This window comes from Thunnus albacares, chromosome 7, assembly GCF_914725855.1.
Source record: "Thunnus albacares chromosome 7, fThuAlb1.1, whole genome shotgun sequence".
NCBI classification, from domain to species: Eukaryota; Metazoa; Chordata; class Actinopteri; order Scombriformes; family Scombridae; genus Thunnus; species Thunnus albacares.
Genome location: NC_058112.1, coordinates 17,161,785 through 17,180,590, shown reverse-complemented (window position 1 = coordinate 17,180,590; position 18,806 = coordinate 17,161,785).

The window sequence follows — 18,806 nt, the reverse complement described above, 5'->3', positions numbered from 1 at the left end:
AAACTGTGAAATTGTCACGTCAAAATCTATATTTTCTTCACACTGAAATATGGGCTAAATTTTGCCATGTACCCTAGGCATCTCATAAACAGTTAATTTTTGAATGTAACCCTAGGTGGTCAGGAAGGGGAATAACGATCTGTCAAAATAGAGTGCAGGTCCACAAAGCATGCTTTCAGTGTGGAGGGCCAGATATGTGAAGTATATAATTGCGCGCACTGTTTAACATTTATTACATTCAGTACACCATTGCGGTTTGTTTATCGTAACATACCAGGCAAACAGAGTTAATGTGTGCCTAAGTAAATATTTGCAGCACTATATCAAATTCAGCTACCAAATTAAGGATATCAGAGGGGCCAAATAGGGTCGCGTGTGAAATAACAGAGTTGTTAGGCCATCCGCTGTTCCATACACAGATTGCCCTATCACAGGAGTGGTTGAAGTGTTTGCACACAGAGCTTTGCCGCCTGCGGGCTTATATATCACACTGTGCCTTATTAAGAGCTTTAACAAAATCTGGCTTTCACTACCCCCCCTTTAGTCACCACTCTGAGGGCAGCAGTCTTCAGGACCACTATTTCAACACAGCTCCGACTAAACGCCTAGTCCCCCTAAACAGATTGGGGCAGTGTACATGTGCTTGATAGATAAAAGGCAAGAAAAAGGCTGTGCTGTATAAACTCAGAGCAGAACGAGTCTAAAGTGATATCCTTCTTCCTTTTCTCTCTCCCTGTAAGTGGTGTAAGAGATCAGACACACTCTACTTTATTGGATGTCATGGCTTGATTTGATTCAAATATATTTTTCAACACACTGCACTGCCTATTTAGATGTGCACCACAAATGCTATACATGTTTCCAGTATTAATTCAGAAAGTGCACGGTATTGAACTTTTTTTTTTCCTTTCAAAATGTAATTTATGAGCACATGAAGAGAGCATGGCAGAGGCCTCATGGTACAAGTTCAGCTGTCAGCTAGACAAGTCATTTACTTAAATGCAAAAGTAATGAACAGTGGTGCAAAAGAGTGAACCGCTGACCCATAAATTGATTATATTCAGCTGCATGCTGACCCACTGAAATGACTTCATGGTAATTGTTGAAAGTTACGATGTATTCTGGGTGTAGCCTAACTCTGTCCTATTCCTCCAGTCACCAAAATAGAGGCTCCATTTTATCACAGCATGCTGGGAATTCCCCTCCATTTCCTCGTGCTCTTGACCTCCCACCCTCCATTGTATGTGCGAAGAGAGGGTCCGGGGCCGGAGTAGCGTGTGCAGCTCTGCCAGGCTGACAGATCAGCTCGACGTGCCCTCTGCTGCTCCGTCTGCACTGCGGCTCCATTGTTCTGCCCTCTCAGGCCGAGCCGCAGGGCAACTCCTCACCATTGTGTCTGACAGACCTGCAACCTGATACCATGGCACCAGGCGCCTGCCTCTGTCCCTATGGAACACTGATGCAGCATGTATATGTGCACTTGTGTGTGTGTGCATGAAATTTTAATTACATTTGCACAGAAAAAATAATTGTAAAACTCCTCTTGAGTTCCATTTTCGCGTTATCCACATATCTCTAACATGTTTTTTTTCAGAAAGGTGTAGTTTAACTGTTGTAAACGTGAATTTTTTAACATTATATTTATTGGTTTTGAAATAGAAAGAACATACAGTCATAGTCATACATACATTGACATTTACGAACATCCCCTCCCCCCACCTTAAATATGGGAATTAATAATCAGGGGATGTTAACATACTCATACACAAAAAAAATCAATGTGATCCAGGCACCATAGGCACAGGAAGAAACTTGGGACTACACTGTAGTAGGATATATGTCTACAAAGGCCTGATGCTCCTATTTAGTAGCAAACTATACACTCACAGCCACATCTTTACTGCAACAAGAGGAAGACTGACATCTTATCTCACCTCCACAGAGAAATGGAAAAACTGAGTCTGAAGAAGCCTATAGTGCAGACACAACACAACAGCCTATACACATCAAAGCAAGCCCCAACCAAGCTGAGCATGCCGTTGTGTGTCACTGAGGAATAGTCCTCTTTTTATGTAACACACAGATGATTAAAGAGTTCAACACAGCAAGCAGACTAATGACTCCACTGGGTTGCAGGGGAACTCGGGAGAGAAGAAGGCAGGGCCTCTGGAGAATACTTGCTGAAACGGGGATAGGTTCTAAAATATACAAATTTATTCATCAGAAAGCAGTCTTTTTATGTCATCGATGTGTGCGTATGTGAGTGTGTGCAGGTGGCAGAGAGTGAATGTGAACGAGCAAGGCGGAGGGGGAGAGAAAGAGATGAGAGAGAAAAAGAGATAGCAAGGCTGATAGTATCAGCCTTCTGTGAGCTAAAAAACATCAAGCAACCGGTAACAACCACAATGAAAAATCTGCAACTCTGCCATAATGTTGGCTTCTGCATCTTCTTTTTTCTCTAATAGTCTAATGGATATTTTAAATATCATTAATAAGTTATCTTGCTCCACTTTAAGAGGTTTAAATGAACACTGTTTCTGTCTCTTTGGGATTTTTTATTGCTTTTTTTTTCTTAGTTTATCATACATAGTAATGGTTGCTGTGGTATGTGCATACAGTCCTGAGTCAGAATTGTTTATCCAGTGGATAAATGGACACCACTGGGTCCCTTGTGAGAGGTGACAGAGTGATGAATGGTTGTGGTGTCTCTGGGACAAAGTGCAGGAATTATTGTCAGTCACTATAGGAAGAGGGATTAATAACCACAACCTAGTGGCGAAGGGTAATCATAGGAGATTAAGAAAACGCAATCTTCAGGCATGGAAGGTGCAAAGATTGACCCACAACACATGAAACTGTGCATGCGGTGTTTCATAACACTGCATAATCATTTTAGAAAGATTGTGCAAACAGGTCATAACATGACTCCAAATTTAAAGTGTACTCTGTTTGAAAGACGCCTTAAAAACAAACTATTAGAATTTAGTGTCTCATTTACAGTGATGGATTACTGTTGCTAACCTAATTAGAAGTTCCCAGAGCCAAACGCATGAGCCAAAAATGAGAAAAGAAAAAAATCTGAGCAAAAACTTTCTTAAAATGTATGAAAAAAGAGTTGTTTTTAACAGTAGAGCATGTATTATTTATTCTGAGCTCCAAGGATTCTTGATTACAAATATGTCTTATTTATCTGAGGTCACGAACTGGCACTGTTGCTACCAAGAAGGTCCTTGGATTGGTTCTCAACCCCGCTCCTTTCTCTTTAGAGTTCCTGTGTCCATCTGGGTAAATACGGTTTACTCCCACTCTCTAGAGATCTGTCAGAGCGGGTCACATTCAGCGTTGCCAAATCATAGCAAGACATTGTTTAAAGTGGCAACGGTACTGTATTGATTGTCCTGTTGCAAAGCATTGGTGTAGCAGCGGCTGCTTAATGCAGATCTGTGGCTCTTAGAGAGTAATAACAGCTAAACTGAAATGTACAGTATATTAAACAGTGTGACGTGGGCTCCATGATGTACTGATGGCACTCTTTATGTATGTCACTGCTCTGTTCTCATCATAGATTGGTATTGGTTTCCCCAACGAACCAACAAACGGGAGCAAACAACTCAGAGGAAACATTTAGTTTGAAGCTATATATCTTTGTCTCATGATGATGTGGATTTTTATTTTAACCTTTTTTACTATGATGTTGGTGGGGTTCTCTGTGTGTGTCTCCCACTTTTCAAGGGCAATGCTCTATACTTGGTATCCATTATTCATCCATATTCTATACCAGCCTTTCCTGTTCAGGGTAGTGAGGGGCTGGAGCCTAATTGAGCACACGCTGGACGAAAGGCGGAAGTACATGATACGCTGGACATGTTGCTAGTCTAACACAGGGCTCCAATTTGGTATGTTGGTTGTTAAATGTCACTTTGTTGTACCCATTGATAGGGTAATGCTGTATTTCTCATGACCTCTAGATGTAGTCAACACATGTTTGTCTTTTGTTTTGTTAATCATGTGAATAAAGATTTTTTTAATTCTTTGGACAACGACAAAGTAGTGTGCCTTGTATTTTGGGGGGATTCCAGTCCCTCTCTTGTTGACATAACTCAGAGGCTGTTACAAACCATTGTGCTCTGAGAGGAAACATTTTCCGTCCTTAGATTGAGGTGCTGTTTAAACATAGACAGGTAGCCAACACACTTGTAGAGAGTCAGAGGAATATTTTGAATACGCCTTTACCAGAACAAATTTGTCAAACTCAAACTCGTAAGAAAAATAGCACCAATTATCCATTGTTGTAAAAAGTCCAAATATATAACACACAATATTTTTTTCATGCACACATAGCTCCTTCACATACATAACAAAACAGTGTATTGTTGTAGTTGGTGAAGAAATTTGCAATACATTTCCAATTGATACGAATATTATCCCTGTGTGGTAGCTTTAAAGTGCTTTAAATGTATTATTATTTTTTGCTAATGTGTATAAGATGGCTTTAATTTACATATGACCATATACTCAATTTAACCAAAATCTAGAGTACATTTGAAATAAACTGCTTCAGAAGCAAATCGTTTTAGTCAAGTGTCTTTCAGATTTTATCCCATCTGATTCCATTTAAATCTTTCTCAATTCAATCTAGGGTTGTTTTTTTTTAAATTTCAGTTTCATATCCGCAAGAGCTTTGCTACCCCTTCTCTTTAGTCCAAGGCCTCTTTGGAAATAGAACATAATTTCAGAGGAAAGGATCTTCATCCCTGGATATGTCATTGGAATAGTAAATGCAAATCCACTAAAATGGTTACTCCTCGTGAGTACAATCCAGCAGGGATAACAACATAAACAATGGTGCAGATAGTTGTTCAAACCAGCTGCACAGTGCTATTGTTAGGATTAGCAAGGTAATCTCAGGGCTGGAAATGCTCACTGTGGAGACACCTGATCAGCCAGGGTGGATAAGTGTTTGTTCCTCTTTGATTTCAGACAATTATTACAAAAAGCGTTCCTACATATTACATTTTTCTGAGATGGACATTTAGGTTTATATTAAAGCTTGAAAATAGAGAAGTAGAGAGGTATGAGCAAGATAGAAATGATTAGAGAAACAATGTTGGGGAGGATTGGACTAAGACCAGGCAAAGACAAGAGAAAGGAAAATATAACGGAAGAGAAAAGAGAGCAAAACGAGAGCTTGTGTTTGTCTGGATGGGCAGAAGGCCTGCAGAGCTTGGCAGGAGTCCTGCTTCTGACAGCAGCTGCGGCCTCAGTTTTATATCTTAAGGTGGTGCCTTGACTCTGCACCAGCTCTTCTATCTGCAGCTCTCATGTTTTCAATCAGAGGGGACCATAAATTATTGTCAGCAGTAATCACAGCTGTCCACTGTGGGCCTGCTGAGGGGTCCCAGCCTGTCCTGGTGCATCAAGTCACACTGGATTGTGGCACCTCTGATACGGGCAGTGGGAAGGACCTGCAAGCGGAGTGAGAGAGAACACAAAAGTTTAAAAGAGGTGCTGTTTATCTGACAACCTGAAGCAAATGAAAATGATATGTTGGAATGAGACAATCAAACTCTGACTTACAGCAACAGTGCTAGGTTATGATATATCAATATCAGTTTCTAAAGATACTGCACCATAGTTCTGCCCTTGGCCTTCATCTCTGTACAGCTCCATAAACAAATGTCCAAAGACATGTAGCTGGCTGGCATTTATAAGGTGAATATTAGACTTTTGACCAAAAGAAATCATTTTTATCCCTGTTGTTTTGAGGCTAAGATTTAACTTCTAGTGTGCTTATTTTTTGTTCTGACTTCAGTGGCGTTCTGATGACAAGGGGTTGAGTTGTTAATCACCGAATATTATGAACAATCCCTTTTATTCTGTAACACTGGAAAGCAACACCAATGACAGACTATACATCTGTGATCAAACATGATCATTCATTGTCACATTGTTAAAAAAAGAAAGATGTGGTTTCATTTAATTCTAACCCTGAATGAAATGAGAGAACGCCTGTTAGAGTTTTCACTAAATGCTGGCACAGCTCTCCTCCCTGAAGTCGTAAAGCAGACAAAGTGGGTTTCCCCTCTTTCTTCTGTCCGCAAAATTCATCTGGCTCCTTTGGCAAGTTGCCCGTGTAATCGTGGCACGGTCTGTGTTTTTCACGACAGCACTGTTATTTTGCTGTGAAAACTCTCAGCATGGGGTGGCACACCCACCTCTGGCAAGACACTGCTGTCAGAGCTGATCAGCAGAGAGCAGCCTTCCCTTTCAATTAGCCTTGTCTGTCTAAGAACAGGGCCAGGAGCACCAGCACACAGCCACACAGGCACCCAGTGAAGGAACAGCAAGGAGAGCAGGTGGGAGGAGAGGGGAGAGATGGGGAAGTAAGCCCCAAAACTCCAGACGGGGACTGAAATACCCTCCACTGCTGTGCACTAAGTCCCTCTATACCAGAAAGGGCCCTGCCATGGCACGTCACAGTAAACACAGGCAGGCTCCATGGAAACACGGCCATTTGGCACAAAAGCACGGGATGAGATATGGCACCAATGAGGCAGATAATTCCCTGAATAACTATATCTTCCCCCTCATGTGCTATCACTGTGATGAAGAGTGAGTGTGCATGTGTGTGTAAAAGAGGGAGAGAAAGAGAGTGCAGACACATGCGGTGAAACAGCTATGTCACATGTTACCCATGGAGTGACTTAAAAAACAACACACCACAATTTATATGGCATTAATCAAGAGACAAATTAGAGGCTGCTGGGGAGCTTATGAACAGCATTGAAGGGCCTTGAAGAGGAGCGCTGGGAGTGAAAAGAAAAAGGGTGGCAGCCATGCCCTTAGGTTGTTTATTACAAATGCCACATCCAGGTGGGATTTGCAGAGTTGCACCCTAGCCAGCATCTTTCTCTCAGTGGAAAGAGCCTGAGGTGGAGGATGGTAAACATGGGCAGCTGTAACACAAGCATGAATGTCCCCTTGGGCTCGGCTGGGGATTTTCAATAGAGAAACTGCTAGGAGGAAGTACTGTATCGATAACCTTATCAAGTCTGTGGACATTCTTAGCATTCAGAGTGGTGGTCAAAGTAGATACAACTTCTAAGTAAGTCTGACTGGATGGAGAACTTAGTTCAAAGATCTGTCTCAGGGCATAATCTCAACACCTTGAGCCTTTTCTTCCGTTTTCAGTGTTTAATTCACCAAAGGCAAGTGTGCTGAATAATGTACACTAGAACCAGGCAATAAGAAGTAACAGAGAAGAGAAAGACTGTGTGGTATGCTGCTCCAATTTTCCAAGGTTCGTTTTTCCTAACAGTTGAAGAGATGCTCTACTGTAATGAGTATCATGTGTTTAAGGCTGTTGTAGACGGTCGTTGTACCTATAAAACCGGCGGCTCTGTCACCAGCAGACTAGAACCTGGAAAACCCATCACTGACTTAAACTTATAAAACTTCAATGTGAATATGGTGAACACACAAAATGGGTGTGAATTAATTCATTATTTGACTTTTTTGTCAATTCGTCATAATTTATACACCATCTCCCATTACTGAACCCTAACAACAAATATCATTTAGTAGCTGTTCGGGAGCTTTTGATCCTATCACATCATCTTTATGGTGAGATTTTTCTGTTTCCAAGGTCAGAAATGAACTTTTAAGCTTTAATATCTTATCATTCATCAAACAACTTGGTTGAATAAGAGATAGTTGTAGCACTTGTAAGTGCTCTATGTGAGTAGGTCATTCATTCATACTTGTACTGTAGCAAATCCAGACTAATGCCATCAGTTTCACTGTATACTTACTGCTCCAGATACTTGTATTAATGCACACATTCTACATTTTGCGTCAGTGACTGCAGGAACAATACAGGGCATTGTTGTGATGTGCATTGAAGAGGGTGTGAGATACTCGAATGAATGTAATGCTATTAGCGGTGCAGATGTAATTCTATTAGTAGTGCAATGTAATACCACAGAGCAAATCTAATAAGACTGTTATTATCAATGTCACAGCACAAACACAGTGTTATGATTGTTAAGTGGCATGGATGACTCTGCATGCTCTTTTTTTTTTTTTTTTTTGTTATGGGCTGGACTCAGTATCTCTGCACACTTTCAAGCAATGCCAAAATCTAAATTCCAGCTGCTTTCTTTCATATCTCTGGTCTCACATGCATCCTGTTCAATCCATATGTAACTGAGTATATGACTCTACCTCTTTGTTCTTTTGCCATTCACAAAATATCTATGACATTTGGGAGATATTTTATTTCATCCTTATTTGACCAAACGTATCATGATGATATGGTTTGACTTTGACTGTCTGAATTGATTAAAAAAATAAAAAAGTATTTCGAATGTTGATGATTTAGAATACAAACATCTGTGTCAATAGATCAGTTTATAGACATCATCCAGCTGTGGTGCAGCCACTAAATTTTATCATGTGAGCCAAGATATTGATAGTAGCTCTGCTTATTAAATTTTAGATCTAAAAGTGTTTTGATTAAATCGTTTTATCCCCATCCATGTCATAAACATGTAACAGATAATACTGAAAGAGATGCCTGTTTAAGAGAAAATATAATAATTTAGGAAAGGAGCAACAATATGACTTTAAGTACAGAGGGAAGGACAACATCCTCTCTCAACTATCCAGCTGATGTGTGGGATGGGGGGCCCTTTGGTGAGTGTTGTTGTCAACCGAGACAAACTGCAGCTCCTGGGAGTGCCCCAGATCTGACAGAAACCTCCCCCTCCATCAGTCACGTCATCTGAGTCAGTGAAGGAGTCTGCGCCCTGCTCGCGGTCACACTAACCAGGAGACACAAGCTGTTCCTCTCCAGGTGCTCATTAATGCACTTGTCCTTGATACCTCCACCATACAACAACACAAAGACAAACACATGCCTGCCGTGTTCTAATTACACTTGCACGCACACACTCACAAGGATGTGCATCGTGTATTTCACTAAGACTTGTAAATGTCAAACAACTGCAGACGCCCCCTTGCTTCCCCCTCCTGCTGTTGCTGTTCTTGTCTCTTTTGTTTTTTCTTTCTTTTTTTTTCATAGGTGGGGTACACAATGATAGGGACCGTTGTTGTGAAGCGGAAAGAGACAGAGCAAATGCAGTGCTATGTAAAGATGGTGCAAACCTTTGAAGTGGGGGACGTTGGGGACAGCTGATAGGAGTGCCAGCACTGGAGTGGAGATTCATCAAGCTTCCTCAGCAATTAGCATATGGGCCTAATTATCATATGAAACCAATCCTCCATAACCAGCCTCTGCCTCCAATATGACTTCCTATCCCTCTACATTATCACCCATCCCACTGAAAAATGGTGAGCATGGATGACCCTGGTATTGTCTTATACTTCTTCTCTCCAAGGCCTGCTTGAATAACTACCATACCTCCAATGTTCCTTTTTCCATTATGCAGTTAAGCCAGACAGTTAATTATCCAGGAGCAGAGAGGCCGGGTCTCTTTGCTGGCTGCGATAACGATATGCTTTGCTGGGCAGAGAATGAAGAGGGCCAGCCCATAGGGAGCTGTGCTGATGTCAGGCAATCTTTCAAAAAAGGCCCAGGCAATTAGATGCACCAGCGCTACCAGGGATGACTAGTGTTATTGAGGATACTGGCTAGCTTCTCTAATGGGGGTATTTAGGGCAATTATGATAAAGATGTCAGGGCGACCTCCCCGCGACTGCTGCTTTTACAAGGGGTGCCTCTAAGTGCAGAATCACAGAGCAGAAATAAGGAGTGACTAAAGATGCGGCCAGTCCCGTGTGGAAGTCTTGCCACCAGCAGAACTGCACTTAAGACTTGTCTCATGTGGAAAATGCTGTCTAGAGGTGCTAAATGGGCTAATCTGCCCTCAGAGTTTAGTTTTTTTTTAATTTTGGGAGTCTTTAATGACAGTCTAAAGAAAATAAACACTCCAGCACTCAATTAAAGAGTAAAGCCTGGCTGATTTGTTTCCATTTAGCATCATTCGGCTTCAGCACATCTGGCCCAGGGAGAGATCGGAGCACTGTTATTATTTAATGGACGAGGGAAGCTGACCATCTGTAAGGTAGCAAAGCCCCACAAAGGGGCCTTTCATGTGGCTACTGTTGTACACTGCTTTCGTCTGAATTGTTTCCATATACACGTTTACCTTAGTCATCACCTCTCCACCACCTCACATCAAAGTTACTTCTCAGGGACTTAACCACGAGCTACTGGTCACCGCACACACCTATAACCAGCCAGCCCAGTTGCAATGTTAGCATATGCCATCCACATGGCTGGCATGACACTAGACACACATTGACTAATGTTTGAAGTGGGTTCAAAGAGGCAAAAGCAGAGGAAAAGTGCAACGTGGAAGCAGCATGTATCCTCTGTCCTCCTTTAAAAGCGCCAAACAGCTGGTCATGTTCTTACAAAGTGCTCAGTACATTTCCATGATTGTTTTTATACCATGGCTGTGGATAATGCACCATGATATCCCTCTCTCTGTAATAACTTCTCTGGATAGATATTAGACGGCCAGGAAACAGCAATCCCACTATCCAGATGAAGAAAAGCTCTTCAGTGAAGCACATTCCAAAAGTAAGTGTTTCTTTCTGTTGTAGTTCATGGAACAGAGCCATACACTAGTCAAGAGAGACTGGGGAGATTAGATATGAAGTTTAATGCAGTAAAACCCTCAAAGTACAATGAGCCTCTCTCTATAACACTGTAATGAAGGAGTGCTGCTAAAGAAAATTAATCAGATGAGAGGAATGTAAAGTGATAGTGTTTTTCTCTATATGTAGATACATTAATTTTTTTCCACACTGGTGGCACAACAAATATTGGATGAATTGCCATGAAATTTTATACAGATTCATGATCCGATTTCTACTGACTTTTTCCTCTACAATCAGGTGAGGTTGACATTTTTGTTTTTATTTAAAAGTCTCCACAATTATTGGACGGATTGCCATGCAATTTGGTACAGACATCTATGATGTCTAGAGGAAGAATCCTAATGACTTTGGTGATCCTGACTTCTCCTCCAGCACCACCAGTAGCAATTCACAGGTTAAGTTTTCAATCAGTGAAATGCTTCAACATCTACAGTATGGATTGGCACAAAAGTTTGTACAGACATTCATTGTTCCTAGACAATGTCTCTTAATGACTTATGACGGTGGTCTCCTGACTTTTCCTCAAGCGGCACCATGAGGTTGACATTTGTGGTTTTGAGTTAAATGTCTCAAAAAACTATTGGATGTATTGCCATGAATTCATGTCCCTCTCAGAATAAATCAATTCTAATAACTTTGGTGACCCAAATACCAGCAAAGCTAAAGAACAGCCTCACCCTTGTAGAGCTGCTAGCGTGGCTGTCGATTCTTAGTCTTGTTTAAATTGCTGTAACTCTTGATATATCAGATGTTTTCAGATTTATTCATTATTTTTTTACTGCTCGCCTTTATAATTAATTTACTATATGCGAATTACATCCATAAAAGTAGCAAAACAGACTAAGCCAATTTTGAAGTAGACTGACTTTTACTCATGAAACATCTGCTCCTTTCTTCTGTGAAATGAAAGACTAACAAAATATGGTAGCATTCAGGAGTTGAACAGCACTCATTCTGCTTAAATAATATAAATACCAGCATAGCTACTCCCTCTTTTTCCTAATTCACCCTCAATGATTTTTCATCTCACGTTGGCTGCTTTTCATTATTTGTCTTTACTCCTTCTACCAAATGCTACCAAAGCATTCCAGCATCATAAGCAAATGGGCACAGGGGCCTCTCTGAAATACTAGCCAATCAATCAGGCCAGGTTTGCCCTTCTGGAGCAACAAGCCCCCATCCTACCCAGCAATCAGTCATGCCCAACCTCTGGTTGTCCTCTTGTCTATTTTCACACCATCTCTTTCACTCCACAGCTAACACGATGACTTATTATGTTTTCCAACTTGATTCCCCTTGATGTTTGCTCTCTAACTCTCTCACTGCCTGTGAGTTACAATCCCGTCTGCTGAATTTCCATCACGATAGCTGGAGAATTAGCTCCAAATGTTTGGCAGACTGTCAAAAGAAAACAGGGGGAACCTGGAGAGAAAGAGATGGCTTTAAATTTTGATCTTAATTTTTTGGCTATTTACCTTTATCAGTAATATTTATCATGAAAAAGATTTTTTCTTAATACCTACCGACAGGAATGTGATGAGGGCATAATTGTTGTACAGTCACTATATTATCTTCACTTGGCAACGTAAAAGTTTCCATACAGTATTCTGCACAATGTTGGTTTAAAAAAGAGTTTAAAAAGCTTTCCATGACAAATTGCCTCTTGCAAATAAATGTATAATGCCTGTACTGGATGGAAGTGTATTGTCTTCTTTGGAATAACACCCCAGTGTAATAAAAATGAAACAAAAGTCAAAGCTTTTTCCCAAAAGGGTGCAACATATACCTGTACTGTACCTTTAAGGCTGCTATGCTACACTGTACACACGGCTGAGAGGTACATTTAAAATATCAGCTAAGCATCAACTAACAGTTTCACAGCCTGAGTGATTACACACATGTTTGTTTCTGTCATTTACTGCAAATTGTTGTTGATTGGTGAGGTGATTTTGTGAGGAACTTCTTTGCCTTTTTTGTCACAGGTGCTGAGAGATGAGATTACTGAATTTGTCTAAATCTAAATTGTGAGCAAATTGTCCCGAAAATGACTGAAAAAGCTCATAAATCAAAGCCTTACAGATAGCCATTTCATCAAAACCAAAGCATAACCTTACAAATTGCAGCCATCTGAGTCATTTAGTTCCATTAGAGTGAGGTGTTCCTCTTAATGCAAATGGATAATCAAGAGCTCTGCATCAGGCCTGGACAGAGGACCAGCATGACCTGCTGTGTGTACATAAACCACAGCTATAGTGATGGATGGCTGGCTTGACACTGTTGTTCTGTGATGTAGTGGAAGAAGGTTTCCACTGTGACTCCCATACACCATCATATGCACACACAAACCCCTAAAAACACCATATGTATCATTGTCTGCAGATGCTGAAATGAGGATGTGTGACAAAGGAATTGTTTGATAGTGTGGGTGTAATGAAAGGGTAAAAATGTGTGCTTGTGTGTGTGTGTGTGTGTGTGTAATTGCATAATCAGGAATACATAACAGCTCACTTGTCTGATTACATCAGACACACAACAGGAGTGAAAATCACCTTTGCTACACAAGCTCCACTCCTCTGCTGTTTTCTAATTCATCTATGGTCAACAGGAGGATAACAAAAGAAAAAGCAGAGAAAGAGTGAGAACAAGACCCACCATCCTTCCAGGAAGGACCCTGAAGGGTTTGGCGCCCTGAAAAATAAGGCTAATTTGAAGGTCATTTAAAGAGCGCCAGGCGGTGCAGCTCAGGAGGGGGGCCACGGAACAAGTGCAGGGGGAGCAGCTTGGGTTGCACCGCTGTGAGGTAGGCGCTCCGAAGCTCTCCCTGGTGCTCTTCATCAATCTCTCGCATCCACCGAGAGCCTCCTCTGACCCACATAGCCGCCAGAGGGAGGGGGTTGCCTTTCTTCTATTATTGATACCACTGCATCACACAACCTGCACTTACCTGAACCAAGTCAGCAGAGGAGCCACAAAGGTCAGAGAACCACAGGCAGACATTTAGCCTCTCATTCACATTCACAGTCAAGGGTAGGCGACAAAAAAAAGCCCTTTTGATATTGGTATTGTGTGTGAACCATTCATACTGCATATTCATGGCACTCTGGGTTAAATTAATGTTCTGGTCAAGTATTAAATCTGAGCGAATCATTTCAGCTTTCAGCAGAAGGGATACATTTCCTTTGCAGTCGGCCTCTTCCTCAAAGTGCACTGACTGTACAAAAACTGCCATATTTACAAAGTTTTCTAATTGGGAAATTGGAAAAAGCCGTCTGAAACATTACTGACTTTTCGGACATATAATGTGCATCTCAGATGTTATGTTAAGTAAACTAAAAAAATTGATGTTCTTGCAACTGCAAAAAACTGACATTCTTTTGGTCTCGGTTTTATTTTTTTTTCCTGGACATATGCCACACATTTTACACATGTAGTAGAAACAGGTGAAATATGTGTTTCCCTATGTAACACTCTGAGTCAGTGAATGGGCAACTTGCAGCTTTTCCCCAGTTTAAAATCAAGGTGACATGGGGTGCAAGGCTGGACCATAATGTACTAAGGACAAGGAGCCACACCATCCTCTCATCATTTGGAGGGATGTCCTTGGCAGTGTTCAGTGTTATCTTTCTGTGTGTGTGTTTTGGTTTTCAGGGTGCAGGGATACGGAAAAAACACGCAACATAATTTTGGATATGTCTGGCGGACAGTTGATCCGTGTTTTAGCAGCTAAAGTTTGATTGCAGGGCAACTGGAAAGAGATGAAACTCCCTCATACACATATCTTTCTGTCACAATGCTGCTAAAACTGCAATTATGAGGGAATGTACATGCTGTCAGCACACAAAACACAGTTATTGGTTTAGTGGGCCATTGTCTAAGCAAAGAATGGCAATATCACCTCCAAAGCTCTCCGTAATCTTTGATTTTGACATTGAATAGAAAGGAGAGAAGAGGCATTAGTGGCAAAACAATAGTAGATTTGTTTTCTGCATATGCTTCAAATTAGGCCAAGGTTTGGGTAAGGATAAACATAAGTTTAAGCCATCCTAAGTCCATACCAGAATACAATTCACATTTGAATGCAAAACTATTGTTAAACAAAGCACTGGCATTGGAACGATGCTGCTGGATGGAAAGAGAGCTTATCTTATCGTCCTGTAACTATCACGTCTTTGTTGTGGACAGCTTCAGTCAGTTCAAAGAAAGGGGTGCCTGGCTTAAGTGTCTGGCTTTGTTTTTACTTCTCAACAGCAGCACTACTTGCACAAATACTTTGATTACAGAACTGAAACACATTTCTTATTCTATGTGCGAATAACATGCTTTATCTGAAGTGTAGCAGCTGTGAAGACATTAGCATATTCGCTGTGAGACAGAATATAATACCTTTGTTAAAGTGGTAAACCACTTATGCAATCTAACAGCTATAGAATTGTGCCAGTTTTCCTACATTTGGAATTTCAGTTGAAAATAAATGAACTATGTTGTTCTCAAACATAAAACATGAATAACTCAGACAGGTAAGACTACTGTATTATAAATGCTCCAACATCAGTAATCAAATACTATTTAATGACTTAATCATAATCTAAGAATGTACAGTATAAACATATCTCTGACTAAATACAATCTGTACTATCAAGTTGTACTCATACTGCTACTCTAAACTGTTTCGACAAGGGGCTTATGTTCATTGCTAAGGGATGGGTGTCTGTGGCTTAACTAACACAGGAAGTGGGGACAGCTGTATAAATGTTAGGTGCTAGTTTGTGGTTTTAACAAATAACTGTGACATATCTGACAAGCATGAGCATAATATGATTGATGACTGTTACTGATTGAATATGACTCCAAAAAGAGTCAAGATTGCAGGCATTCATCTGCCAGAGAATTTGATACATAAATCACTTTCCTGATACACAAGAGTGGCATATCCCTGTGTTGACAAGTAAAGTAAAGTAAAGTAAAGTAAAGTAAAGTAAAGTAAAGTAAAGTAAAGTAAAGTAAAGTAAAGCAAAGCACTAAGCTGGGCAGAGTTTTACATTAAGGCATGATAATAACTGGTCTCATTTACCTTGTTAGCCCACCACTAAATGTGAAATATCTCTGGTGCTATAGTCATTCTGGGGAGATCATTTTGCAAATGTATGATTTTCATTATTTCATTGAGCACAAACACTAAAACAACATGAAATACACATTACATGGATTTAAACTTCTAATAATGCATGACAATTATATATATATATATTTAAAAAAAACAAATACAGTGATTGTGTTGTGTAGTTCATTTCATTTTCATTCAGCTCAGCGAGCAGACTCTTACTACCAGTTATGTTCATGACACATGTTCACAATACAGCTTCAGCACAAGCTGGAGAAACTGTGGTTTGTTATCTACTGTAGCCTCTCAGTAACCGCACAGTTGTGTGACAAAAGTTGACAGCACAACTTTGGGGACTTCACCCAAATTCTGTAAGTGCAGCTAGATGCAAAACACTGGTTACATGGTGAATCATGTGATGTTTTGATCTAAGTTTGGTTCCTTTTAAATTAATTGATAAAAGTCTGTTGTAATAGTACATCCGTTATCCTGCCTGTATATTTAGTATTTCTGCTGCTGCCACCTTCAAACAGACAGTGAGGTTTTCTGTTTTCATCAAAAACTTTGGTTTTTACAAGTGAAGTTGACACAGCTTCCATGGGCCTCTTAAACTGCGAACAGGAAGGACAAGTGCTAAAGTGTTTACAGGCACATCTCTTGACAGATGAAAATGGAGTAATGTCAAACAAAGGACTCAGTTCATGCAGTGGACGGTCATAGCTATGAAACAATTAATTAAAAGGTTTTTATTACCAACATATTGCATTTCCCTTGGAGGCTAACACATTGGCATCATTTCTGAGCAGGCTTGGTATTTTATGAAGAAAAAATGAAGCAGAATCAAATATTTAGAGCTGTTGTATGATTACAAGAAAGTTTACTTGTACCACTTCTCCTGTGTCTTTCACTAAAGTGATGGCTTCATAAAGTTATTCACTGTTAATGTTTGTTGGAATGGGTCCATGGAAAATGGAGAACTTTGAAAGTTTGAGGTGTATAGAGTAAACATACATTAAAAACATGTTTTTCTTCCGCTGCCTGTATGGCTGCTGCATACCTACAGTATGCTCTGTATCTTACATGTAAAAGGGTTACCCCACAGATACAGTAAGCCCTCATAGATGCTAAAAAGATGTACAGAAATAATTCACAGTGAGCATGGTGATCAACTCAAAATCATATGCATAAAATCCCAAATGCTGTTTATGTCAGTGAGAGTTGTTAATACCTGGATTTTGCACTCCTCTGAAGCTATTTTACAGAAAGTAAGTGGTGGAAGGGGCCATCCTGATGACATAAAATAAGAAGATAAAAAGACAACGCAAGTCACACTGGAGGAGGATAAATACCAGCAAAATATTACTCTTAAAAGTGCTTTGACAGTTTTTCATTGTTCTGTTTATGCTAAGACTTTTGTGGAGAGGATATTTTAAAACCGATTCTGTTGATGGTATAAGCACCATTATATAGCAAATTCAAGTCTTTCAATAATTCAGGTCTGTAATACCTTTGCACTGTATACTATAGGTTTGCTTTGCACTCTAACAGTGGGGCTGGAATAAAACAGAAGACTGATTAGAAGTGTTTGAATGGAGTCTGGCAAGGGTGAGAAATTTTAAGTGCTCACCCTCTACCCCTCATCAACCACCCCCACACACTCCCTTGAATGTCTACACATACACACAAACACAGAGATGTCAGAGAGGTCTGAGTGACTCTACCACTGTCACTGGGTGCCTGCTGTGAAAACAACCCCCCCCACCCCCCCATCCCCCTCCTCCCCTCTCTCCCTCTTCTCTGGACGCCTGCCTGACATACCAGACCTTGTTCGTTAGCGCATATTTTTACCCACCGTTACTAAATTAGGAAGCCAGAGGGAGCAAATGTAGTGTGGCTGCCAAGGCAGAAGAAGAAGGGTCTGATCAGGCCTGGGTTTGCTGAGGGCCCATGCCAACCCTACCAGCTTCATTAAGAGCCACTTGGGTTTCAGAAATAGAAGCCCAACAGGGACCTGGGCCAAACAGAGCCCTGAACGGCCAGCCAAAAACTCACGGGACAAACAAACAAATAAACGGGTTGTCTCATGGCCTGCCAGAATCAACCGGCAGCAGCCATCCCAAGGAGCCATAAGAAGTTATCTTAGGCAGTCTTGCACACAAAATGTGCCCTGCCCTGAGTTTAAAAGTGGTGACAGTACACATACTGCCAGCCCGATACAGAATAAATTAACCTAGAAAGCTGTCTCCGGAGACCAATTTCTCAAAGCAGCCACAGAGACGTTACTTCTTGTTTATTTGGCATGGATTTTGGGCACTGATGTAAGAAAGGATATTTTCACAAGGAAATGTACATTTCCTCTTCTCGCTATTGGCATATAGTATTCATGTGTAAGATGTGAACACAGGTGTTCCTTATCTGTGTTCTGTTTGCTTTTTTTAACTTGAAAAGCCTTGCAGCTCTTCATCTCCATATACACTTACAATTCAGATTTTCTTGATTACTACAAAATTGTAGGCTATATAAATGGATACACATTGTGCGTCACTGAAACAGAATGTAAACTCTTTTTTGGAAAATAAATAAGTAAATAGAGGGGAAAGCCTGTTTTTGTAGAATATTTAATCAGTTTTATTTCCAGTAGATTTGGATAGAAGACAGAGCCTGTGAGAAAATATCATTTTTCATATCTGACAGTGTAATTTCAGAGGATAACAAACAATTAGAAAACACTGTAGAAAAATGTGTTGTTTTTTACATTAAAATTTGGGGTTAAAAACCATAGAGAAACATCTTTCAGGTTCATTGTTTACCGTTTCATCTGAGTGGCACCTCTCAACCTGTGTACCACAGTGACTTCAGTCCATTTAACAGCCTCCCATTAAAACTAATGAGCTATTAGCAGCTGACTTTGAACAACTTTAAGGTCACTGTTACCACTCCCATATTTTAACCAATAAGGATACAGAGAAAGTATGGGCCCAGTTTCTTTACAGAATTCGTTTTGACTGACAGTGCTGCA